Below are 26,598 nucleotides of genomic sequence, written 5' to 3'. Positions count from 1 at the left end.
GGGCGTCCGTCTACCACATGGGAGGTCCGCGGTTCAAGACACGGGGCCTCCTTGACCCGTGTGGAGCTGGCCCATGCGCAGTGCTGATGCGCGCAAGGAGTGCCGTGCCACACAGGGGTGTCCCCCGCGTAGGGGAGCCCCACGTGCAAGGAGTGCACCCATAAGGAGAGCCGCCCAGCGCAAAGGAGGGAGCAGCCTGCCCAGGAATGGCACCGCCCACACTTCCTGTGCCGCTGACGACAACAGAAGCGGACAAAGAAACAAGATGCAGCAAAAAGACACAGAAAACAGACAACCGGGGGAGGGGAGGGGAATTAAATAAATAAATAAATAAATAAATAAATAAATAAAAATAAAATAAAAAATAAAATAAAAAAAAATAAAAACTATTGGGAAAGAGAAAATGATTTTCCTAAGCTCTTTGACCTACTAGTCCCCAAGACCTTCTTTTTGAAAGGGCTGTGAGGAAAGGGCTAGATTTGGCAGATGAAACTCTATCTTCTAGGCTGGGGAATTAAGAATCATAGTTTGTCCTGTAATTCCCTTGTTTATGCCTTTTAGCAGCCTTACAATAAGGGTGTTTACTATCCTATACCAAGTTTTGGTAAGTGAAGTTATTGAAAGGTATGGAATGATCTTTTCTAAACCATAATTAAAACAAATTAAACAATTGTAATATATTCCAGAACCTAGCAGTTAGTATGTTTTAAGATTATTCACAATTTTAGAATTTTATTAAAAATTTTATTAAATTTATTAAAGAATTTTAACCTCCTGTAAAGGAAGGAAAAAAGAATATTCCTTGCATAAACTATAATGGTTTCAGAATTATTTAGCTTGGTTGTTATCTCCCTAGGTTTATAAGATACCAATTAAATAAGTTAGCATTATATGTATTAAATCTTTAAGTTCATGTTTAATGAAATTAAGATGAAGGTAAATTTCATTGGTTGCTAATTGTAATTTAATAAGCTTATTGAAAGATACAGTAACTTGTAGTTAATTATAAGAAATTTGTAAAAGCATCTTCTAAACTCAAGAATTTAAATGGTTAATTCCAGGAAGCCATTACTAAATAAAAACCTAAATTGATATTAATAACAAAAAGTAACATCATAACAGGGAAACTTGTCAGAGGCCACCTCAGTTAGCATATTAAAGTGGTGGTAAAGAAAGATAATCTTGATTTCATTGGGAATCTTAGATTTTCATAAAATAATTGAGAAAGTAGCTTTTCTTGTATGGCTAAAATAAAATACCTGTTAAACCTATTAATTAACATAACCATGGTAAATGTTTACTTCATTTGATATGTTATACATTGAATTGGAAGTGTTTTAAAAAAGTGCATAAATATTTAAAGAGATAGACTTCAGTATTGTCAAACTCTCTTATGCATTCAAACCAGACCCAAATACCCCACATGGTGCCTCTCCATTTGAGTTATTGGCTTGGTCAGTCACTGTGACCCCTAAAACAATAAAAGTGTCTACTTCATCTATGAACATACTCCTGAAGTGGTTGGAGAGACATTGTAATTTCAGACTCCTAGAGCAGGCAGCAATGGCTGAATATGGTCAGATGTGTTAATACAATAGACATTGTCTCATGACTGGCTCTGTTTCATATTGCCAAAGGGCACTGTGCACGAGGCCAGTGAAGCACTGGAGCTTTACCTTCCTAGTCTCTCTCTAGGATCAATAGTGCTACACCATGCTGGCTGTGTGAAGGACATACCAAGTGGAGCAATGATGACTAGAGTGATGTAAGTAGAACTTAAATGCAATTTGCATTATGACCTGCTCACATGGAGAGATAGTATGTGTGGTATTTCAAACCTGGAGCTTAGATCTCTTAACTGCAGCTCAAAGAGAAACTTGTGCATTGATTAGTATTGTGTTCTCTACCTAAATATGTAATGATTATGATGATAACTTTTCTATTCTAGATCATATGCAGAGGGTATTGAACATGTTAAAAGTCCTGGTAAACTTAATTCATTTTCAAAGTAGTTCCTGAACATGCCTGTAAGATAAAGGAATTGCTCTTTTAAATACACTCTTTATTTTGCTCGCCATATGCTTTCTTGTTGTTGTCTATACTGTCTTTGTAAGTTTATGTCTAGGGAAGTACCTTTCTTCATACCTCTCCTAGCTCTCCTAAGCATAACCACTGCTATGGAAACTGGGGTTGGCAATTTATACACAAATCCAGCATGTCTACCACAATCTCTCCCTAGAGTTAACTAACAGCATAAACAAACAAACAAACAAACAAAAAACACAAGGAAGAATGCTGCTTCCCATCAACTTTGGGAGGATACAGCCTCTGAAGACACCTAGCCTTTCTCACTCTTGTGGTCTAGTGTGTCATGGCTGGCCCCCTTTTGGGGGCCATCTATCACATCTTCTTTATCCTTTTAGTGGGAACATGCATCTTCAAAATTCTAATTAATTTTATTTCTTACAGAATCAATGCCTGATGAGTCATGTGGGGATTTCATCCAGTTCCACCCATAGTGCCAGACTCATTTTTCCTCAACTGCAAGGAGTAGCAAAAGGGTTTTATACCTTGTTAGGTAGAGCCTCCTCCCAACCAACAGGAAGTAGTTGCAGAAGAAAGACCATCGTCCTTCAGTGCCTCTTCAAGAATAAGGGCCCAAACCCTCTGAGTGGGGAATTGAGGCAGGCTAGTTTAGGAAAAGGGAAGACAAGTCTAAGACCTGGCAGCAAAATATGGCTGCAAAACACATGGCCATGGAACCCCCCCTGAAAATCCCCTGAGGGAAAACCCTCCACCAGGAAGGCTGTCAGAAGGACCCTATGAGAACCCAGCCATGAGAATCCTATTCAGAACAAGATTGGAATGAAATCTCATTCAGGATTAAGGAAAAGCCCCAGATACTCCCAAGGGGCCTCATCATTGGCCCCCTGAGAAATGACAGGTAGGGCAATCAATCAGAACAGCAAACAGACTTTTAAAAGCCCCGACCGAGGGTCCCATGTGCACTACTCACCCTGCAGTACACCCACAGTCCATGCCCCAGCATGAATCATGTACTTTTCTCATTTTCTTGTTTCCTAATAAACTCTTTAAGTCCTTGCCTACGCTATGGCATATCCTTTAAAATATTTTATGAGACATAAACCAAGAACCTAGAATCCCAGAAACCAGAGCCATCCTGTAACAAAAATCTGTTTCTTAATTCTTACTCTCTCTGTCATTTCAGAGTTAAGAACCAAATGTCTTGGGACAAGAATAAAATAGACCATGTGAAATTTAGCATGTCCTTTAGTATGTGATAGCCTGGAGACAAAATGATGATTGTAAGGATCCCAGGGCCTCTGGATTCCAATAGCATCAGGATCCAAATTCTCACTTCCTAAATTTTTTAGTTTATGAGAATTTGAAGGGATGATCCTGACTGAGATGTTTCTGGCAGATTAAAGACACCAATGAGGAACTCACAAGGAGGGTGGAATTCAGAGCTGAACCTCCAAGGCAGAATAAGCATACTAAGTGACTGTGTTTGAATGCATTGGTTTTGGCAGTTTATGGATAACACTGGAAGTTGCTTTAAGCCCCACTATTCTGGCTGCTAGGGTGCTTGGGGAAAAGGTGGATGAGCATTAAAGTGTAAACCAAAAGAGCTGTGTGACAGTTTCATATTATTTATGAATTCCAAAAAGAGATACTATGTTTGTAAACTAGTCTGTTCTGAGCATGACACCTTTTGATTGTATTAGATGTAGCTGAAATGCCTTAGATCAAATTATGTTAAGATTAGGGTCTTTATTCAATCACATTATTAGGACAACTCAGTTTGAATCCCTACCCCCTTTGTGGGATGGATACACACACACACACACACACATATACACACACTCACTCAAGGAGAACACAGAAATAGAGACACAGGAGAATTTAGAAAAAGACATGGCAGAGAAGAGAACTTAGTTTTGATGCTGGAGCTCTGGAGAGAGATGAACCATTTACCTGATAGTACACAGCTGATCTTGCAAAGAGACCAGAGCAGCTGAGACTAGGAAGAAAGGAGCCCTGGGAAAAAAGATGAGCCCTATGCCAGCCTACAGCTGAGATAGGAAAAAGTTGGACCCATGGAGCCTTAGGAGGGAAGAGAAAGGCTGAATCCTCACAGAAATCACCTACCAACTTGCTTTAACACTTGGCAACAGAATTTGGTAAGGAAGTAACCTTGAGTTGGACTCTTTAGGGCCTTATAACTATAAGCTTTACCCCCAGAAAACAACCTTTATAAAAGCTAATGGATTTCTGGTACTTTGCATCAGCATCCCTTGGCTGACTGATACAGTCTGTCACATTGGAACACTGTAGGACCATCACTTAAGTCTTGTAAGGTAGCAACTGAAACCATGGTCCAAGCAAACAAATGACCTTGCAGATATTGTCAAGCCTCCTTAATCAAGGAGTCCATATTTGTGAATTTGCCTACTTGCTAAAATTTTATTTGTAACTCCAAAATCAATTCTGTATCACTTTTTGGACCATTCATGGACATGTAGAGTGTAGAAAAATTTGATTCACCCAATACACATAGTCCCAGTCGAGGTTGAGCAAGTCGCTGCTCTACCTTATTTCAGCTTTCATAAATAGTGTCCTTTTTATCGTATTTGTAGTGCCACTTTTAAAAAATATTTTTATACTTTTTGTTGGTGATTTTGCTGTTTAAAATGTCCTAAGCATAGTGCTGTCCAGTGTCCCTAAGAGCACAAAGGCTATGATGCAACTTAGGGAGAAAATAACTGTGTCCGAGCTGTGTTCAGGCATGAGTTACAATGCAGTTGGCCATGAGTTCAATGTCAGTGAAACAATATATATTAATTAAGGTGTCTTTAAACAGAAACACTCATCAAACAAGGTTACACATTAATTAGTTTATGAAAATATTACTAGAGGATCACCAGAACCTAATCCTGTATTTTTCCCAGGAACAATGGTTCAGTATTCACTAATTCAGTGTTCATGGCGACTATATAAAACATAACTACCTACCAGAAGTTCCAAGGAGGAAAGGGAAGAATAGAACAGAGGACATTTTTAGGGCATTGGAACGTTCTGCATGATCTTGCAGTGATGGGTACAGGCCATTTTAAATTTTGTCAAGACCTATAAAAGCATACAGTACAAAATGTAAACCATAATGTAAACCACTGACCATGGTTAGTAGTAATGTTTCAATATTTGTACATCAATTGTAACAAATGTACCATATACATGGGAAATGTTATTAATAGGAGAAAGTAGGAGAGGGGGAGGGGATTGGGAATAAGGGAATCCCCTATATTTTTTATGTGACTTTTCTATGTGACTTAGTCAAAGCTTCTTTGAAGATAAAGGGAAAATATTAAGACACTGGGGGACTATACAGAAGAAATTGTCACTGTACATAAAAGACAATAGATCTTACAGTGATGAAGACAATATGAAAATTTATTTTATATTTCACTTTTTGTATTTTATTTATTATTTTATTATTATTATTATTATTATTATTATTTTGGCTTTATTTTTGGATCAGAGAAGGGTCACAACTATGGCAGGGGAGGATCATTGGTGTGGGGTGTCACTGATGGGGGGATGCGTGGAGAGGGGTGCACCTGGAGGATGTGTCTATGGCATAGGAATATGTTTAAGAGGTCATGGGGCTTTGTCTTGTTGGGTGGAGAACCACATAATAACTGAAAGAATAATGAAATCCCTTCCTGGGAAGTCCTGCTACTTTCTCTAATAGAGCAGCAAGAATCCCCTGAGTACACAGGCAGTGCCTAGCAAAGGAGGACAGACCATTACACCAGTTCCTTGATATTGATAGTTGTACTTATGAACATTTCCCTGTGAAATTGAAACTTAGCTTAGTATATGTTGTCTAAGAGTTATCTCCTGAACGCCTCTTTGTTGCTCAAATGTGACCTCTCTCTAAGCCAAACTCAGCATATAAACTCACTACCTACCCCCAGTGTGTGACATGATTCCCAGGATGAGTGTCCCTGGCACTGAGGGATTATTACCAAGTGCCATCTTGCAATGCATTTGGAAAATGGGGAAATGCAAATTAGTTTTTATAGCTAAGAGATTTCAAAGTGAGTCAAGAGGTCAAGCCAGAGGTTACAGTTATGAGCGTCACAGCAGGATCTCAGTGACTGCCACAGTACATAGTGCCTCAAACAGCTGGGGCTCCCAAGCACTCTAGAAACATCTAGACACTGTAGGCAGAGCAGATAATCTCAGGAATTTGGCACCCTGTCATTTGGAATATACACTCCCCAATGTAACAGAAATAGACTCATTTGTAATTTCCCGACAGGTGGCTCTTCTGCTGCTTCTAATTGAACCTATAATTAACACCATGCCTACGTGGGAGGGGCAGTCAGTTCAGGATACCTGTAAGAGACGGGGTGAATATTGAGGGACACCACAGAGCAGACAGGGGCTGCCCAGCCTTGGGGTAATGTGGATGCACAGGTACCCCTGGCCCAGAGATCAGCATGAGGAATTGTGCTCTGATAAGTAAAACACTTTCAGCCTTGGGGTTCTTGGGCAAGTCGAGGTGACAGAAACACCAGAGACATATATGCACCCATACATATACACACACTATCATTTAATCCTTACAACACCAGGGTAAGCTTTGAAAAGGAAATTCTACACTTTCTGCTAAAGGAAGGGGGGGAGAGAGGAGAGTTCAAGAAGTGAGTAATTGATAAACAATAGAAGTAACAGTACTTGTCCCCTAAGCCCTTGAAGTGGTTCTATTTGGTTACCTAAACATTTCTGAGATGACTTTTCACTGTTTACCTCACCTCTACTCTATTTCCCGTCTAGCATTTAGAAGCTGTGCCTCTACCTTATATATCAACAACTTACTTTTATTTTAATTTTCCTTTTAAGGAATTGGCTTTGCTAGCTTCTTTGCAAATAAGGCCCTGCTAACTTCTGCAGTCGTGTTGCCAATCTTTTCTATCTTTGGCTCTAGCAACACATAATTTGATACCTTCCTCTGAAAGTGTTTTACTTATCAGAGCGCAATTCCTCATGCTGATCTCTGGGCCAGGGGTACCTGTGCATCCACATTACCGCAAGGCTGGGCAGCCCCTGTCTGCTCTGTGATGTCCCTCGATATCCTGAACTGACTGCCCTTCCCATTTACGCTAGCATAGTCTTTCCTTCGACTTGCTCCCAAGTGCACATCCCTCTACCATTGCACATTCGAGAGTGATCATGTGTCATTGCATTTGCATCTTCCGCTGCTGAGAACAGTGTCTGATGCTTAGAGAGCACTTGCTTATCTTTGTCTTAATGAATGAATGAATGAATGAATGGCTTCATGGCTTTGCTTTTCTGCATAAACTATTTAACCACTTCTTTCAAGTAGCCTACTTATGCAACTGGGAGAAATATGCAATTCAAAAGATTGCCTGAGTTATCTTCTTTGGGTAATATTTTCATATGTAATTATGTTTATTTTGAATTGGTTTACTTTGAAATATAAGAAAATAAAAAATGAATTCTTTTTAGTTTAATAACTCTGGACTTCGTTGACAACCAGAATGTTTAGAAAGTAAGCAAACAGCTTATTTATCTGTCTGTTAAAATTCCATTATTTAAATTTCCATCTGTTTTTTATGTTATATAATTGTACTTGACTGTGTGCTTCAAAATATTATTTTGTAAACTCATTCTCACAGGTACAGTCACCATTTTGATAAATTCATTGTGACATAATTGAGGTAGTCTCCACTTTGATAATAATGGTTATTAACGTCTCTCAAAATGTCAGAAATTTTCATCCATTTATTAATAAGAAAACAAATATGTATGTACCATATTTTTCTTTTGTTAGTATTACAAACTAATATTACATGAGAACCAAAATATTGCATATAGGATCAATACATGAGAAAGGCAGGCATGTTTCCAAAATTTAGCAAACATAATCTTTAGAATTGCACCTCTAACCATTTTGAAATATTTTACAAATATAACAGTGCCCTATGGCCAATGCGATCACAGGACTTTTTTCACAGGGTTTTTCCAGTCAATCATAGCTTCAAATATACCTCAAGCTACCTTGAAAAATCTTGTTTTTGTCAAGGAAAAAAAGTCATTGATATATGAGAAAACCAAGCTGAGGCAAAGAATAATCATTTTTAGGATACATTTAATTTTAAAAGAATAATAAATCATGAGTATCCATCTGGCTATACTAGAAAAGCCTAGTATAGTTAAAATGTTGAGACAGTGTACTGAGCCTTTGTAACTGAGGGTTAAGAATTAAATAAATGCCTTTATATTATAAAAAATAGCAAATGGTTAATATCTGAAATGGCTGAAACTGGCTGGATTTAGCCTAGACCTGCTAGACACATTTGCTGTCAGGATAAATTTCCAATACTAAAATTTCAGGAAATGTTTTTCCAAATAACACCATTTAATAGGACTTAAATATTGTGTTATGGGAAACTAATTTGAAAAGAACTTCAAAATGCTGTTTTCCATTTCTTCTTTTTTATTTTCTTTCAGTTTATCAAGCTGTTTTATTGAGGTATATTCACATACCATACGATCTATCCAAAGGGTATAATCAATGGCTTTTAGTAAAATCACAATATTGTGCAGTCATCACCACAAAAAATTTTAGTAGTTTCATTATTCCAAAAAGAAAAAACTTCATACCCCTTACCATTCCTTCCCCAGTCCTACATAACTACTACTCGAATTTCATCTTTATAAATTGATTTATGTTTACATTTTTTATAAATGGAGTCATACAATATGTAATGCTTTGTGTTTGGTCTCTTTCACTTAGCATAATGTTGGGTTTTTTGTTTGATATTAACATTTTGTAGTGTTAATATACATTTGTTCAGTTTCAAAGAAAAATCATCTTATATATGCAATTTTATTCATATTCATATTTCACATGCAGCTTTACTATTGCTATACAGATCCATGTTACTTTTTGTTTTCCTTTCCTTTTAGTAATTTACATGACCTTAGACTTTTCTTTTCCATTTCTTCTTAGAAATGCAACAAATTAACTGTGTCATTTCTTTACCAAGATGGGGCACAGTTGGTACTTATCTGAGTCATGAGCTAAGGATGGTATTACTTCAAAAACTAATTTAAAAACTGTTAAATAATGTCAAAGAGTAGATGAATAAATCAGGACATTCACATCCATCTTAAATGGGGAAATGTCTACTTGCTGCACAAAATGAATAGCTCCTTTCTTTCACATGTTAAGAATATCTTGATAATGCTAATGTTATTAATTTGATAGGATTGATCAAGTGTATCTATTTTTTCCATTAACTAGATGCCTTCCTTGTCTTTAGCTAAAATATCAGCTACTTAAAATTATATCGAAAGATAATTTTCAAGATATTTAATATTTAATCAAATGAATGTTCATTTAATTGAATGCACAGAAAGGTCAAAGAAAAAGGTTCAATTGAAAAGACAGCTCACTGTGTCTCATCTTTCTATGGACTGAGTCTTCATTATCTTTTTCCCCAATCTGATTTTAATTACGAGTGTGTCTATTTGAACATGGAGTAGGGAGAGCTAAAAGGATGCACAGGAAGACAGTGATCCATCTTACAGAATTCAACCTTTTCAGCAGCAGTTAAAAACAGCTTCTGAACAGCATTGTGGTATCTTTGATTTATGGTGTTTACCATAGAGTCAGCATTGTTGTTCACTGGGAAATATTTCCTCCATTAAGTATGACTAATGATATATATCCATTTCTCTCTTTTGTACCATTTGCTGCCCTACACTCTTTAAATGGGCCAAGTGCTTAACTGTAGGATTGTGAAAGATCTCTAGAAATATCTGTATGACACTTAACCAATTTCACTAGGTTTTTTATTTGCTCAACTGACTGGTATGGCTTCTTCTCAGATTAAGTAGATGAGTTGAGGAATGATAAGAGAGAAGTCATAGGTGTTTTTTCTCTGTTCTTTTCCATACCATTCCAAGCCCTTTGACATGTTTCCTACTCTAATGCACTAGATTTCTTTTTGATAGTAAGATGCATGTAGTTTTTAAACTCTTATTATAAGTTTGTGATTCATCAACTTGGGGTTTTTCCCTACTGGAAAATGGGATCAAAATGAAAGGGGTCAACAGCTGTCATCTTTTGATAGGACACATTTTATATTCAACATATACAATAGGAGAGAATTATCCCAACACAAAAAGTTAGTTATATTTAAAGATATTTATTAGCATGAATTAGTGATTTTTTGTTCTCTCACACAGAGAACATCGTCAGATGATTATAGGTCAGTTATCTGAAGAGTGCTCAAAATCTTATTAATTAGATTATGTATTCTAACATCATTACTTCTTAAATGGGAAAAAGGGACACAAAGAATTAAAGGTACATGCTCTTAGATATCCAGCATAACAGGATCTTAAATTGGGATCTCTTGAATGTTCCTGTTTATCCGATGATGCTCTAATCATTCCAATTTTGGAATTCTTTTTTTGTATTAGCCTTTAGAGACATCTTAGAAGACAAACAAGTAATGGTAATGCATTATAGTCAATGTAACAAACTCTCTTGATTTACAGATGTAATTGTGGCTGAATTGAGTAGTCTAGGGAAATGTTATTTGGAGGACAGCTTGAAGATAATATAAGGAAGGTATAAAATTATTTTGGCAGTAGATGAGGATTCTGGTTAATGGTATAAATACAGGAATGTTCTACTACAAGGTGTTGGGGGTGTGGTGATACATGGAAAAATATACCTCATGTAATTTATAGATTATAGTTAGCAACAACATTGTAATGTTTTTGTAGCAAAAGCAAATTTGGTACTGTATTATTGTTAAAGGTGAAAGAAAAAGAATATGGGGTTTGGTTTTTTGAGGTATGAATATGATTAAGTATTTTTTTCTCTTCATTTTCTTCATTAATAAGGATAACTTGACAATGCCATTAAGCTAATCTGTGCTTGTATATCTTTTTGAACACTAAAGGAACAACTGAGTTATTAGTTGGCATTAGATGAGATAAAAAGTACCTGGACAGAAACTTTTAGGAGTAATGCTTCCATAACTTATTGAGCTGTCTTTTTCTGTTATTTTCATAAATTTGAAATGAAATTATTCTTAAAAAAAAAGGGAAAAAAAGGCAAACAAAAATCCTAATTTTATAGGCATCTATAACTTTGTTTTGTTTTGCCAAAGTAATACTACTTAACTTTATTCCCTATTTTACCTTTTAATTTGGCTATTTTGTGAACTCCTGGGGGCCAAGTATCATATTATATGCCTATGGTATTTAGGATATTTGTTCCATTGTTGAATTTATTACACATCTAATCCATACATATAATTATAATAATATACTGTACCATTATTATACTATTATCCTATATTATTTTCTTTATATTAGTTTGTATTATACTATAGTATATTAATACATTATTCTATAATAAATTATATAATTTTATTAAACTATAACATAGTGTATTTGTAAGTGCCATAAATTCATTATATGTATATTCTGTAATATATAGCATATAAATATGGTAACATAATTAAGCTACCACTTTAGTATTATACTCTATATAGAATGCATATTTTTTGTGCATAACCATAACTAAGGGCATAGACTCTCAAATATTCTTGACTAAACTACTCCAAAGTATCCTCCTGCCAAAACCTTGAGATTCTAACTATATATGTTTGCCTTTGATATAGCATTACAATTTTATTCTTCATAGATTTATTTTGAGACTCTAAAGGAAGCCTATGGTAAGGGAACGCTAATCCAAATGACTGAACACTTAAAGCTGTTAATGACTGGATTTGAATTTTTTTCTATTATTGTTATTTCATGCCCAAAACATTCAGAGCTTTGGCTTATGTTTCTATAAATGGCACAAGAATAGTTTTTATGAGAGTTCCTGAAATGACTGTGTAGATTTCAAAAAAATGTTTTCCAATGGAAAGAAAGTGTACATCTTTTATGTTGCTGAGTGCTAAAACAGATTATTGATCAGTGTCAACAGGTGGCGCCAAGACAAATGGTCCTATTCTATGCCCGTGTAGACTTGAACCACAAGGAGACAGTTTTTCCACTGAACCAAGAAAGTGAATATGAGTTTCTTTGTTCAATCATTCAAAGACCCCACTTGGAAGTCAGAAATTCTAGGGAAACTTCTATAGTAATTTTGAAAAGTGTATGCTCTGTATTTTGTCTGGAACTACTTATAGAGAACCATGATTACCATTTTTCAAAAATAACTGTGGTTACTTGGGTCAGTGTAAAGGACTGAAATGACTAGGAAGATTTACACCTCTCAAAACATTTGAAGTTGATGGTCTCTGTGGTTACTCAAAGATCAGCTGCTCTTGTTACATTAAGTATCACTGGGTTATGATCTGAACACAGTGATTCTGAATGTTCTGAATGCACTCATTTCCTTCATATGACCTCGCAGGTCATGATTTCTGGCTTCTCACCATTCCAACCATTTCCCCTGAGGAGTAGGTTGCTCAGTTTGCTTTTATTTTTTTAATTTGTCACTTATTGTTAAATATTATTCTTTGGCTATTGAATGATCCACATAGGATCAAGTGACACTATTGTCTATTATTAGATAGGTATAACATATCATTATTATAAAACATACAAAGACCTTCTTAAAAGCTCATTAAGTGTTATTGTTATTATTATGTGCTCCCCACTGATTTTGCTTAGCTGTTGTATTAATCTTTTATACATAATGCTCATTGTCAAATAAAACCTCTACTTTGGAATTTTGTGTTGTTTCCTTTTGCGAGGGGAGAAAGGATGAAGGATTGGTCATCTTCCTGAACTGCTATGAATTTAATTTTCTCCTAATCTGTATTTGTGCCATTGATTTGGACATAAAATTCAAAAAATTTCCTTTATCATTCCTAAATTCATAAGCTTTACAGCAGAAATTAATGGCATCTACAGATTGAAAAAGCATTTTTTGGTGTGTTTTCTTATGGCTTCTTCCATTGTACTTAGTGTAAGCACAATAAGCTACATACTGTGCTGAACTTCTTTTTTGAGCTTGTATTAGGTGGAACAGGAAGGGACGGTGAAAGAATCCACCAAAACAATGAAGAGAATTAAGTACAATAAAGTCCTTCAATGTCCTTCTACAAGTTCTTAGAATTCTGTGCAATATTTTCCCGAGCAGGAGTTTCCAGTAAGAGCCAGCAAGATGACTGCATTTGGAAACCTGAGAAGATTTCTCAAGATATAGGAAAGAAATTTCAGTTCTATTAAGATTAGACAGAGTAAAAAGCAGACAAAATTTTTGTTCTCCACTTTGAATTAACTTTGTGCCCTCAAATTAATTTTCTTCTTACCTTCTAAATTTATTATTGAATCAATTCCCTATGGTAAGCTGGATAGTTAAGAGATGTCACAGAGAGAATTATCTTTAGTTAGAGCAACTATAAATGCTGATCCCCCAAGTAGAAAAACAAAATCACAGGTCACGGAGATCATTGCAACAGGTCTTGGGCTATCTGTATCTTGTCGGTATCAGGAATTGCTTTCACAGAAAGCTGAAAAACAATGACTTAAATAAATTAGGAGTCTTAATCTCTCAGAAGTGGACAGCCGGGGCTGGTATGGCAACCAACAATGTCATCAGGAATCCAGTCTCCATCTAGCTTTTGCTCCACCATTTCTTCTGCTTTCAAAAAGGCTTCCATGTCCACAAAAGGGAAGGGAAAAAGTGAAAAAGAAAAAAGAACTTGTCAGCTGAGTCAGTTCCCTTTAAGAAGCCTACCTGGAAGCCCCAGTCAAGGGACTTCTTCTAATTAACAAAAGTTTGATTAATGTATCCAAGTGAAGCTGAGAAAAGCAGTTTTGTTTTTTTGGTTTCTTGGTTTTTTTTTGTGGGGGAGGGCTTAGTGTGGTACACATTATAATTGATGAATATATTTTGGAGCATTACCACTAAGCACAATTTTGTAAGATATCATACGATACATAATGGCCTGTATCTGTCATTTAGGACAATTCCTAAGTCCCGAGAATGCCCCCATATCATACCTATTTTTCCTCTCCCTCCCCTCAGAGCCTCTGGTGGTCACTGCCTCCACATCAATGATAAAAGTTCTTCCATTGCTAGAATCACAATAAGTCTACAGTAGAATAATAGCAAGTTTACTCTAGTCTATCGTTCATTCCGCAATCTTGAGGATTCTGGGACGGTGATGCCCATTCCACCTTTCATTGAGAAAGGGCTTAGATTCCATGGGACAGATGGATGGGATTGCCTTGCTTGTAGTTGAGGACTCTCTCTGTTCCTTGGGATGGTCATTGTCCACCATCACCTCCTTGTTAGTTGTCCTGGGTGAGTCCAATGAACTGGAGAGTAGGCGTTGCAATTCTGTTGAGATTCAGGGACCAACGAGCACATGGACAGCCCAGAGATTTAAGTCTTTTGGATATTCACCTATCAACTCTAGGAGTGGGCCAATAACCATAGGGCCAAAATCTATGATAAGTTAGAAGGGTGTAGTTGGGCAGTGGATAAGCATGACAGTGGTGCAGAAAGGTAGTTTTAAGACTGGTTCACTGTCATTTCCAGCAAAAATCAAGGTTAACCAAAAAGCTAGGAAGAATAAGAGGGAATATCTGCCTCTCACATATTACATTTCTTAGAGAGCTACATTAATTTGAATTTTTTTTCCCCTAGAAGTGGCTCTTTTGTGAATGAGTGCTTCTGGGGAGCCTTCTTTCCTTCACACTCGGCCTATGCAGCCCAGCAGCTGATCTACTGCTGAATACCAGCCTTCATAACAGTGCCAGACACTCCTCCTCTAAATTCCACTCAATCATTTCTACATTTTACGGACAATTTAAATCACAAAATAAAAGCACTAGCAAGCACTGTAAGATGACTCTATAATATATCGCTCGCCTCTTCCAATCTGTTTTTTCTTCTCCTGGTTTATCATTAAATTGCCAACTCTGTGTGACCAACTTTTTTCCAATTAATATATATACTTTGAAATAAATTTAAGATTTGACAAGCTAAAAGAGGAAATTCTGCCATTCATTAACCTATTTATATGTACATTTATATAATTTTAAGGAACACTTTAGACTCATAAATTCATGAAGACAAATCCTTCACCCAAAGTAGATACGTCATTTAGAGAAGCCCAACTCCTTTTCTAATTTTTTTCAGGTTTGGTTTACTTGTAACTTAAGGGTAAAGAAGGTTCCATTTTTGTGGGTTGTAGACATTCTTCCTATATTGTAGCCAATTTTTGCTCTTTAACTTTCTTCCACTTGCCCTTTCATTCTTATGTTGGACATTTGAATGAACTAAAAAATGAATTTACATAATATGAGCTCACATAAAAAGTAACCTTCTCTGAGAACCATAGCCTATATTATCTATATTTTTTTATAGATCCTGAAAGTTCAAGGATCAAGGGTTATATTTCCTACAGCCTTATTTTGTCCTATACTAACCTTAAATAAAACTAGAAATCACTATTCTTATGTTAAAATCTGATGATGCAACATTAAAGTAATTCATATTTGCAATATATTTCTATCCCAGAAATATAGTTGAAAATAATAGTAATCAAATGCTACTTGAGTCATTTAATAAAACTTCTTCACCTCTAGTCTCTCAATAGTTTAAGCCTAAACCATGCTACTTACGTAGAAATTGTTCTCTCTATTTGACTTTTTAGACTTGGACTGTTACTACACAACTGAAAATATGTCTCAAGAAAATAGAGGAATCAAACTATTTGGCTTTCCTTTATCAGTGTAGTTCATTTGAGTCAACAGCCTAACACAAGTCACAAATTTTAAAGACTAGTTTGTCTCTGTATTATCTATGTGTTTAGGGAAAGGACTTATTTCTTCCACTGATGTTTAGTATTGCTAAGTAAAATACAGTCCCTCCAGAATCCCCAGTTTATATTTTTCTCTGACACAGTGCCCTAACACTTTTGCTGATAGAACCACTCTTTTTCCAATGAACTGCAATCACATAAGTAATCTTAAAAATGAAATATTAGAACAGATGGTCCAGGCAAGTATAACGTTCGGTAGCCCATTCAGTAACAACTGTACTGCTTTAAATTAGGGGAATAGTGGAAGCCAGGAAATATTTATTGTTTTGCAAAGAGGGTGGATCAGGATGGGATTTCACTTTTACTCTTCCCCAGAGGAAAAAAGCCACCCAGCAGATTTCATGTGACATATCAGAACTGCAGTCTTCATTTGCCAACTGTCAAGACATCCGATTGTTAAGGCAACTGGGAAAGGTAGCAAGAAAATAAACTGCCTCCCAGCCAAGCAAATGCCAATTATAGTTTGTTTTAAGAGTGCTAAAAAGAATGGCAGGAGGCCAACAGCATGGATGGACAGGGGCTGCTTTAAGGGCACATAGCGAAGGCTCTGACCTGTGAAATTCCATAGAGACATGACTGGAGTGTTGTCACAGATGAAAGGGGTGGCCAGGCTCTCTCAAAGATGACTTACACTCTGTGTCAACCAAACTCCCCTTTAGTTTATCAAATCCTCTATGCATGATGGTCTTTGTGGGACAAGAAGAATGATTTATTTATTGAAGGTTTTAACATGCTTTTAATTAGGAAAGTCACCATGTACTTATAACAGGCTTAACTTTGTCAATGGGCAATACAAACCACATTTGAAGAAGACCAAAGAAAACGTTTTCCTCAGCATGACCACTTTTCTGGCTTAGAGTAAAATGAAATCACTGCAGACTTCAAATTGTATCCCTTTAACTCCAAGTAGGCTCAGGTATTTTACTGCATTACATAATGAAGACCCAGTGGTACTTTTGTGGATATCCAAAGGCTTTTCTTTGTTAAAGAGAATGCGAAGTAATTTGGTTAGCATTTGAAATTAGGTAATTTAAATTGACTTCTGTATTTGCCTAGATGTGCTCCATCACACTATTGTATTTCATTGATTAATAAAATCTATTGATTTGGGGAAGAAGATTGCAGTGTGGGCATTCATAGATAAAGAAACTGGAAAATTATTTAGGCTGCTCTTTAAAAACATATGATTAAAACTAAAATAGAAATCAAGCCATGAATAGCAGAAATGTACATTATCAGTTACTTCATAATTCTAATCGAACAGACTAAACTTCCCCCTCAAAATTAGTGAAATTCACTTTCTGAATTCTATGCATTACTGAAAGGTTGCATGTAAAACAAGTTTCTATAAATTAAGCCACCCATCAGTGTTTTACGAAAAGTCATCATTTAAAGGTATACTATATTTTCAGAAAAGCTGAAATCTTGTTGTTGAATCTACTTAAAGTGGAAGCACGTCTATACTAGAAGGCATAAATGTCAGGTACTATTTCCTTGGTTCAACAAAGATTTTCATTTCAAAGCATGGATACAATTAGAGAGAGAGAGAGAATTACCTAGATGGCTATATAAATATTTAATTAGGTAAATGCAAGATTTATTAACTTCCTAAAGCTGTGTGATTTTTCATAAATAAGACCATGACGAACAATTATGGCATGCACCTGAGAGACTTGTGCTTACTCAAGGTATCTTTATACAAAGGAAATAAAAAAGATTCCTTCTTCAGTTTTTCTCAGGGTTTTTAGAACAATGTGGATGTACAGCAAAAGGAAAGGGGTGCAGGTTGTGGGGCTTTCAACTGTGCTACAACACGGCATGGAAAAGACCAGTAGTTCTCATCCTTGGTGCTCATTGTAACCACCTCAGGAAATGTAAACTATACTGATGCCTGGTCTCACACCCAGAGATTCTGATTTAATTGCTCTGAGGTGTGTCTTGGACACCAAGATTTATATGGCTCCCCAGGTGATTCTAATTTCAGTCTACATGGTATACTGAGGCAGTAATTCTCAAACTTCTGTGAGCAAAAGTATCCCTTAGAGCTTTTTAAATGTGTGGTCTAATTAGTGCCTGAGTATTTTATATTCTTGTGGTCAATGCACATTCTGAAAACAAATCTTGTCTTAACTTAGCCTGTTTAAGCCCTGGCTTGTCACCTCGTGACACCAACTTCAGCTATGTGAGAGTTCACATAGAACGCATAATTCTTAATTTGGTCAGCCCCTACCAGTCATGGAAACAAAAATTTCCCCAGAAGTATCTATGCAAATTGTGCTACCACATGCAATGCCAAGGGCAATTCCAAATTCCCATAAGTCAGGTAAGTCTCCTGCCAAAAAAAAGTGTAAATAATGCAGTAGATTACATTTGAAAATAGACTAAAGCTCAGGGAATTCTAGAATGATCTTTTCTTCTTTGGTTTCTTTCTGCTTTAACATTCCACTCTCAGGTATTTACCCTAGAGAAATGAAGACATATGTCTCCAAAAAGCCTACACGAATACTCAGAGTAGTTTTATTCATAATAGCCAGGTATTAGAAATAAACTAAATGTCTATCAACAGAGGAAAGGATAAACAAATCATGGTATAGTCACACAAATGGGAGACGACTCAGCCAAAAGGACAAAGTATGAGCTTTTGATACACACAATAACATGGATGAATCTCAAAGCACTATGTTGAGTGAAGGACAAAAAGGAGCAAGAGGAGCCTTTCTGGCAAGATGAGAACATTTTATTGATTTGGCTAGTGGGAACACACATGAATAGAATTATCATTGAAAAGTACTCTTAAAATCTGCATTTCATTGCACAGACTCCATACCTTAGCAAAAGCAACCATAGCAACATGTTGCCCTTCAAAATGTATATTAACTTCCTCAAGATAGGTCTATTTGATTTTCCAAATGCTTTATCATAGCTAAAAGATGTGTGTAAGACCAGGTTAAACATTAAGTGATTCATCTGTCAATCCATTTTTCTTGGCAATATGATAGTTAAATTATTACATAATTTAAAAAATCTTCAAGGAGGGTTTTCAGTTCAAATAGGACAATAAAATATTAAGTAGAATATGAATATTTCCCTTATTTTAGAGGGGAAGAAACTCATGCCTGCAATGATTTACTCAGAATAGCATGGGAAGTCAGTAATATTGCTTTGTGTACCTAGCTCAATTGACAATGTATCTACTGCCCTTTCTAATGCAGAGGTCTATTCTGGTTTATATTAAGAGTTAAGAATTTCTAACTAATGCCTAATATAAAAGTCTTGTCAGAAACTTGCATATTCATGAACTATATCCAATACCGCATTAAAAATATATCATAGATTTCCTAATATATTTGTATCTAGGAAACAAAATTTTAATCGCACTAAAACTTGGGTATATATAGAAATCTATCTCCTTTAATTTTTGGAATCCTGAATCTGACCTCCTGGGGAGCAGGAACAAAAATCATTGAACTAATGTACAAGTGGATGACTCAAACCGAACTTTAACATGAGTCTTTGTTTCTCTTAATGACCACCAAGAAGAGGTCACTAGAGTGACCATCCAATTTAATATAATGCCCTGGATATTCAGCATATGAATTTTTGTTATTGAACCAGGTTTTGAAATACCTTTTCATTTTGTTCTGAATCTTAATAGAGTACAATTCAACCATCACAACCAAAAATAAATGAAGAACACCATGGAATTTGTCAGGATTCCCCCTTTCACAAAATACTAGGCATAAATTATAAAACCCTGTCAGATTACTTATTCTTCAATTCATTCATAAATATTTATTAGGAAGAGATTATTCAAAGCAATCATGTTTAAGAACTTCATGTGTGTGTGTGTTGTCATATATATTCCAATACAGTAGAAAAGGCCTCAGCCACAAAATATATTCTTGTGAATTTGTGGGTGATTTTTTTTCCCTAACAGTCTTGTACATCAAGGTTGTACATAAGGATTTTAATATCTTTAGTAAGAGAAAAATGTCTTTCCAGTAGCATACCTTTCTTGGATATATTATTTTTCTTGGATATATGTGTATATAACATCTTTTAATCAGAATTATATATATATTTATATCATTTGATCAGAATTTGTATATATATAAATATTTTGATCAGAATTCTAATGAATCTAGGTTCTTAAAATCTAATGCTGAAAGAACATCTAATCTTCATTGAAGTGTCCTTTTATTCCAGAACTCTTATCTTTATTTTCTTTATTTGCAGGTATCAGTCACAACTATTTGCACCTGGCAATATTTCATGATGTTTGTTCTGATAATGGCCAGGCTCTTTTACTGTTTCCCAGATGCACCATACAGGGAAAGAGATAAGTTGGTTAAATCCTGGCCAGGCATCATTCAATATATTAGTGAATTATCACCCTTTAGAGTCACTGTGTTTCGTTGAAGTTTTTTTTTTTCTTTCAGAAACTCCCCTTTGAGTCACAAAAGACTTTTCTTCCAACTTACTGAGCAGGACTTCAGAGCCATCCCAAGTGAAGTCAGAATCTTAGGATATCTGAGGTATTCAAATAACAGAAGCATAGGAGAAACATTCCTGGAAAATAGAGAAAACCTGAAAGGAAGTAGATTTCCAACCAAATATCAATTGATTTCAATTGAAGAAATGTTTTCCTTTCTTGCTTGAGGACTGACACTTTTAACTAAGGGTTAGGGCACCTTGAATGTGGCTCAGTCAAGTGATGCTTGTGAACCCGGTTTATTTCTGGATTTGGCATTCTGCAGTCTTGTCCCTTTTTATTTACTTAAAATTGAAAAAAAAAAATTGAATTATAACCGCCAGAGGGCGTAGGATATTACATTTCCAAGTGCTCCAAGAAATGCTTGGCCACTAACTCAATCTCACTAAGTAAACTTGCAAGGTGGAAATGTGTGGCTATGTGGGGTTGCCTTTTGATGCCCTCCGAGTATCCTTCCATGCTGAGTGTAAGCCCTTCACCCAATCCCTCGCCTCGCTAGAGCCTCCATCATTCAGCTGCTTTTCCTGCCTTCTACTTTCGTCACAATGAGCAGCCCCTTGTCACCTTGTTTCTGGTCACTTGGTGCTCAAGGCGATAGCGAAATATTCTGAAGTTCCTTGGTCTTTATCTCTTTGCCTTCATGGGATTTCTCTACCTAATTGCAGGTACAAATATTTGAACATTTGCCTCATTCACTATCGGACCAAATTCCTCTAGGTCTCCCTTTCCTGGTTGTTCCTTTGTGAATATCCTCACCTCGCTTCCATGACTTCCTTTTTTTTTTCATTTTTAGTTTTTCTGACTTTACATGGGATCTCCATTCCAGCATTAAACTTTTGGACTTTAGTGACTTCATTCAGGCTTAATAACCTACCATGTGTCTGGCTTGAAAACATGTAGCTCTGGTGTCCCACCACTCAGAAGTAACTTTCTGTACTCAGCCCCACATTGCCTCCTCTAGAGCCTTGAGCAAGTATCCAGGAGACCCACGCCTGATCGAACCCAAACCACAACCCTCACTATGCACTAGCTTTTAAAGCTTTTCCTTTCTTCAAGGCTTAAAAAGCTTGAATGTGGCTTGCAGGGTGTTGTAGGTGGCTGTTGAACTTGCGCCCTTTTGGGTGATATGTTTATCCTACTTGTACTTAGGCAAAGAGCAGCCCTAGTGCCCTAAAAGGTGACTTCCTGTCTTATTTTGAGGGTTCTCCCCATCTCTAGATTGCATTTCTACTTTTCAGTTGTCACAAGCTCATAACAATAGCCAGGTGATGCTACATATCATCCTCTAAATCTCCTGTCCTGATCAAGGCTCACTGGCTTTGCAACCCCTTTTAAGTCATGATGGCTTCCAACTCTAATACTTTCTGCTACTTCTTAGCACACTGCAGAACAGTTATACCCAAATTTGGAATGCATAAAAATTGCTTGGGGTACTTCTTCAAAGTGTAGACACCTGAGTCCAATTCAATAAACCTGAGACAGAATTCAGGGCTCAATATTTTCAACAGGTATTCCAAAGCTGTTCTGATTTAGTGTGGTGGACACCTTCTTTTGCATTCTTCCCTAATAACAGGGGCTCAATTAATTGGTCAAGAATAGTGAGACCCCTAGAACTCAAAGAAAGTAGGCCCTAAACCCTCTCATTCAGAAGATGACTCATGATTGGCCTAAACCAATTATATGTCAATTAGGATCATTCTAGCCTCTATAACAGATAGACTCCCAAATCGCTATGGATTAACATAGTGAAAATTAATGTATCACGCACATGTTCTGTATGGGAACTCATGGATATCTTGTGGTTTTACCATTGGTCAGGGCCTCTGAGTACTTATCTCCTATCTAAGACAAAAACAGTAAAGACAGAGAGAGGTGGGTGGGGTGGGAACAGAGAAGTGTATGGTTCCTCCTAGACTCAAGAGAGGTTTGGAAATGTAATCCCTGTCTAGGAAGCTCCTTCTCCTTCCCATCAGCCATTCTATGTTGTGGAAGAGGAGCAAACACCTTAGATGGGCAGCTGGTAGCCCCCTTGGTAATGCCTGGATGTGGCAATCTTATTCCCCATTACCAAGGAATATTTGATGTTAGCCATGTGAATGGGCCCTGGTCCGTGAGATATAATAAGAGGACAGTTTCTGGAAATGTTTTTGTTTTCCTCATAAAGAAGAAAGATTTATTTAGCATGACATTTAATCCCCTTCTTATTTCATCTTTTCTCCTCCTTGGAAAGAAGATGCAGTAATAGAGGCCCAGCAGTCATCTGATGACTATGAAGAAATGGGGCCAACAGTCAACATTCAAAGGGTGGTATATCAGTCAGCTACAGGGGTGCTTATGCAAAGTACCAGAAGTCTATTGGATTTTATAAAGGGTATTTATTTGGGGTAAAAGCTTACAGTTACAGAGACCTAAAGAGTCCAGCTCAAGGTTGCTTTTTTTGCCCAAGTCAGTTGCCACAGGTTGAAGCAAGATGGCAGGCAATCTCTGCCTGGTCTGTCAGGGCTTCCTATATCAATCTCTGATATAGGGCTTGTTTCTTTCCAAGTTTTCTTAGCTGCTCAGTTGCTCTGTTCTCTTCAGCAGCAAACTATCAGGCAAATGGTTCATCTCTTCCCAGGCTTTAGTTGTTTGAGCCTCCTCCTTTCCATCATATGATGATGTTCTCCTCTGGCATCTATGGAGCTTTCTCTCTTCCCATGTCTTCTCCTGTGAGTGTCTGTTTATATAGGCCAAAGGGGGCAGGGACTCAATCTTAGTCAGGACCTACTGATGTGGTCGAATCAAAGACTTAATCTTAGCAGGTAATTTAATCAAGACATGTCAGCTGAATCTAATGCATTCAAAGGGTATCATACCCAGAGGAATAGATTGGTTTAAAAACATAATCTCTCTTTTTGGGATTCATAAATAACCTCAAACTGCCATAAATGGTTTACTGGAATAAAGGAAAGTGCCCAGTTTTTGATTGAGCCCTTCAGTCACTTATTCAGACCTGAATGTTTACCCCTCGATTTATTTAAAGCTTAAAATAATGATTTCTTCAAGCTACTCTCATTTCCAATTCCTAGTAGATGGTGGTTAACAGATTGCAATTTGAAAAATAGTGATCCAAAGGATGTCAACCAACCATTAGCCCTATACAGGAAGTACCAGGTAGCAAATGCTACCTGCTTAGTCTTCCAATAAATACACAACACCTGTCCATGTACAAAGCTTAAGTTTTACCACTTGTGGTCCATGATGGTGCTAACAGTTATACACATCAGGTCCTGATTCTGTGTTCTTTTTCTCCTAAGCCATTCCATATTTCAGTGAAGCATTCTGAAAATCCTGAATGGAAAACCTGAGTGCATTGTCAAATAACATTGAGACTCATGGAAACATCATGAAGTTCTTGGTTTATTTAGGGGGGATTCAGGCACAAGATGTCAATGATCATGGGAAAAGTATTTTCATCTCATAGAAATATTTGCCAGTGATTCTGTCCACCCAGACAACTCTGGGAGGAGAGTACTGTGGAAAGAGATAATGCACAACTGCTGTGAGTATGCATTCTGATTTCCTAGGGTGGTCCTGATTTACTTATTTCCCAGCTTTGTTAATTGCACACACTCTCATTCTCAAATGTAATGGTCACCCCATGTATTTCAATAGACTATGCCTTTATATGTTCAGAGACGCCTCCATTTTTACTTGCAAAACCACATTCAGAGATCCCACAATTACATGCTATTCAGCTCAGTGGATTCCTCCAGTCCCTTACTCAATAGCTCCTTGCAGTTCTTGGTGCTCTAGGCTAGGGCTTCCTATAACATCGTAGTGCACAGGAAGGAAAATGAAAAGGCTATGTAGGGCCCTGAGACATCCAAGTTATCCAAGAGCTGAGAGAAGCAGTATATCAGCACATCTGCAAACCAACATGGTCAATCCAGGCACCATGTAGTGGGAAGCCATGCTGTAGGCTTTACATTTTTGGTTTCTAATCATAATGTTTTCATTTAGAAATTTGTCTCCTATCAGCCAGTTTCAGAGTGACTTAAAAATACCCTAGACCTCTCTGACAAGTATCATAAAATGGGTTGATTTAAGCAACAGAAATTTATTGGCTCACGTTTTTGAGGCTAAGAGAAGTCTAAAATCAAGGTATCAAAAAGCCAATGCTGGGAAGCAGACTTGGCCCAGTGGTTAGGGCGTCTGTATACCACATGGGAGGTCCGCAGTTCAAACCCCGGACCTCCTTGACCCATGTGGAGCTGGCCCATGCGCAGTGCTGATGCGCACAAGGAGTGCCACGCCACGCAGGGTTATCTACCGCATAGGGGATCCCCACTCGTAAGGAGTGCGCCCCGTAAGGAGAGCCACCTAGCGCGAAAGAAAGTGCAGCCTGCCCAGAAGTGGCACTGCACACACACACAGAGCTGACACACAAGATGACACAACAAAGAGAAACACAGATTCCCGTGCCGCTGACAACAACAGAAGTGGATAAAGAAGATGCAGCAAATAGACACAGAGAACAGACAACCCGGGTGGGGGAGGGGGGGAAGGGGAGAGAAATAAATAAATCTTAAAAAAAAAAAAAAGAAGAAGGCAATGCTTTCTCTCCAAAGTCTGTTACATTCTGGTGCTGGCAATCCCTTGAGGTTCCTTGGCTTGTATTCTTGCAAGGCAATGTCCTCTCCTTTCTCTTCTGGATTCTTCTGGATCGTCCACATGGTTTTCTCTCGCTTTGACATCTGGTTTCTTTCTCTATATAAGGCCTCTAGTAATCCAGACTAAGGCCTATCTCACTCTATTGGGCCACATGTTAATTTAAAATAACTTCTTCAAGAGATCCTACCTAAAACAGTTTCACATCAATAGGAATGTGGATTAAGAACAAATCTGTAATTGTGGTGCATAATTCAGTTTACCACAGATGCCATTAATTGGACTGAGGTGCCACATTACTCTGGCACAGTCGAGGGTACCCATGCTCAAATCAGGCCCTGTCATCCACTAGGCTTCCACCTCTGTCTGGGGAAAGAGGTATAGTGAAGCCAATCAGTGCAAAGGTGTTGTAGGTATATCTTTTCCCTACCAAAGTTTGTAGGCAGTGACCTCTGCAATTTGAAGATAACGTGCCAAAGGAGTAATTCACTTATGATAGTTATATCAATTGCCCTAAGCAAGGCAATAAGTGTTTAGCATCTTTTACATAAAACCAAATAAAAAGTTGTCTTCCTTCCCACCCATATGTGCAGTTTTACAAATAAACTTTCCCAAAATGTCAGAATCTCATCATTTGGCTTAAATGGGACAAAACTTCCTGCTTCTCAACTATTTTAGTAATCTCCAGGCTTCAATTTCATCATCTATTGATTTCAGAGTTGGATCGAATGCTACGTAATTTGTGAGAACCTTTAGAATGGATTTGGGTTTGAGTGTGGGTTTGCCATTTATTTGGATGCATTTTAATCACGGGAAAGTCACTAAGCTACTTTGAAACTTGTTTTGCATGTTTTTTGTTCTTAAAATTAACAGTGATGATCAAAGAACAAAAAACAAGCAAATGAGTAAAGAGAATACCTCTCCCCTCTGCTCTAGCTCAGACCAAGCCTGTGACCTGTGGTTCTTAGGCAAAGCTCTAACCATTTCATCCCTGTTTGAACCAGAGTGTTTTGAGGCTAGAAACGTTTGGAATGCAGAGGCTTATGTAGGGTTACTACATAATACATTATCTAAACCAGATATTTAAAGCTTTATGGGAATTAGAACAATTACAATGAGCCATCACTGTAATCTAGAACAGTCCACGACAAACTAGGTTCAAAAGAAGATATCACAAGACATTTAGATAAATGATAGAAACCCAAACCAACAGTGACTTAAGCAAAACAGAATATGTAACTGTTTACTTTCTTTTCTTAATTAATTTTTAACACCCACTCCCTTAAATGCTGCTGTCCACTGCGGGTAGCTTGGCTCCCAATGAAGGTTAGGACTACAGGCTCCTTCCAGGTGCAGTCATCGGATTTATATTAGAAATGATGAAGGACAGCTTGTCCCCTTCCTTTAAAGACTTACCCCAATAATTTTATATAGCATTCTGGCTTACACTCCACTAACCAGAACTATTTACAATACCCTACCTAGCTACAAGGAAGTGATTCTCTGGCTATCATTTTTCTGCCCTTGTTA

The sequence above is a fragment of the Dasypus novemcinctus genome, chromosome 21, assembly GCF_030445035.2.
Source record: "Dasypus novemcinctus isolate mDasNov1 chromosome 21, mDasNov1.1.hap2, whole genome shotgun sequence".
Taxonomy (NCBI): Eukaryota; Metazoa; Chordata; class Mammalia; order Cingulata; family Dasypodidae; genus Dasypus; species Dasypus novemcinctus.
Note: the sequence above shows the minus strand (reverse complement) of the source record.